Raw genomic sequence first — 1,924 nt, 5'->3', positions numbered from 1 at the left:
TATTGTATAACCATAACAAAATCCGTGTCATCATACTTTGTTATGTGTGTTTAAAGTTTGATTAGATTCAGACTGCGTATTGGTGGTGTAGTTTGTATAGAGGGTGGCGGATTGTGTCGGGGGGAGGTTGTATAGAGGGGGGCGGGTTGTGTCTGGGGTAGATTGTACAGAGGGGGGCGGGTTGTGTCTGGGGTAGATTGTATAGGGGGGGGCGGGTTGTGTCTGGGGGAGATTGTACAGAGGGAGGCGGATTGTGTCCGGGGTAGATTGTATAGAGGGGGGCGGGTTGTGTCTGGGGTAGATTGTACAGAGGGTGGCAGATTGTGTCTGGGGTAGTTTGTATAGAGGTTGGCGGATTGTGTCCGGTGGAGATTGTACAGAGGGTGGCGGATGGTGGCTGGGGTAGATTGTATAGAGGGGGGCGGGTTGTGTCTGGGGTAGATTGTACAGAGGGGGGCGGGTTGTGTCTGGGGGAGATTGTACAGAGGGAGGCGGGTTGTGTCTGGTTTTGATTGTATAGCGGGTGGCGGATTGTGTCTGTTGTAGATTGTATAGAGGATGGCGGATTGGGTCTGGGGTAGTTTGTATAGAGGTTGGCGGGTTGTGTCCGGTGTAGGTTGTACAGAGGGTGGCGGGTTGTGTCTGGTGTAGTTTGAATAGAGGGTGGCGGATTGTGTCTGGTTTAGATTGTATAGAGGGGGGCGGATTTTGTCCGGTGTAGATTGTATAGAGGGTTGCGGATTGTGTCTGGGGTAGATTGTACAGAGGTTGGCGGGTTGTGTCTGGGGTAGATTGTATAGAGGGGGGCGGGTTGTGTCTGGGGGAGATTGTACAGAGGGAGGCGGATTGTGTCCGGGGTAGATTGTACAGAGGGTGGCGGATTGTGTCGGGTGGAGATTGTATAGAGGGTGGGGGATTGTGTCCGGTGTAGATTTATAGAGGGGGGCGGATTATGTCTGGTGTAGATTGTATAGAGGTTGGCGGATTGTGTCCGGTGGAGATTGTACAGAGGGTGGCGGATGGTGTCTGGTGTAGATTGTACAGAGAGTGGCGGATTAATATTGTGTCTGGTGTAGATTGTACGGAGGGTGGCGGATTGTGTCTGTTGTAGATTGTATAGAGGATGGCGGATTGTGTCTGGTGTAGATTTATAGAGGGTGGCGGATTGTGGCTGGTGTAGTTTGTATAGAGGGAGGCTGATTGTGTATGGTATAGTTTGTATAGAGGGTGGCGGGTTGTGTCTGGTGTAGTTTGTATAGAGGTTGGCGGGTTGTGTCCGGTGTAGATTGTACAGAGGATGGCGGATTGTGTCTGGTGTAGTTTGTACAGAGGGTGGCGGATTGCGTCTGGGGTAGATTGTATAGAGGGTGGGGGATTGTGTCCGGTGTAGATTTATAGAGGGTGGCGGATTGTGGCTGGTGTAGTTTGTATAGAGGGTGGCTGATTGTGGCTGGTGTAGATTGTACAGAGGGGGGCGGATTGTGTCTGGGGTAGGTTGTATAGAGGGGGGCGGGTTGTGTCTGGGGGAGATTGTACAGAGGGAGGCGGATTGTGTCCGGGGTAGATTGTATAGAGGGGGGCGGATTTTGTCCGGTGTAGATTGTATAGAGGGTTGCGGATTGTGTCTGGGGTAGATTGTATAGAGGGTGGCGGATTGTGTCCGGTGTAGGTTGTACAGAGGTTGGCGGATTGTGTCTGGTGTAGATTGTACAGAGGGTGGCGGATTGTGTCTGGTTTAGATTGTATAGAGGGGGGCGGATTGTGTCTGTTGTAGATTGTATAGAGGATGGCGGATTGTGTCTGGTGTAGATTTATTGCGTGTGGCGGATTGTGTCTGGTGTAGATTGTATAGAGGGTGGCGGATTGTGTCTGTTGTAGATTGTATAGAGGATGGCGGATTGTGTCTGGTGTAGATTTATTGCGT

The sequence above is a fragment of the Mizuhopecten yessoensis genome, unplaced genomic scaffold (genome assembly GCF_002113885.1).
Source record: "Mizuhopecten yessoensis strain PY_sf001 unplaced genomic scaffold, ASM211388v2 scaffold1689, whole genome shotgun sequence".
Lineage (NCBI taxonomy): Eukaryota > Metazoa > Mollusca > Bivalvia > Pectinida > Pectinidae > Mizuhopecten > Mizuhopecten yessoensis.
The sequence above is the reverse complement of the archived record's forward strand: the minus strand, read 5'-3'. Positions refer to the sequence as shown.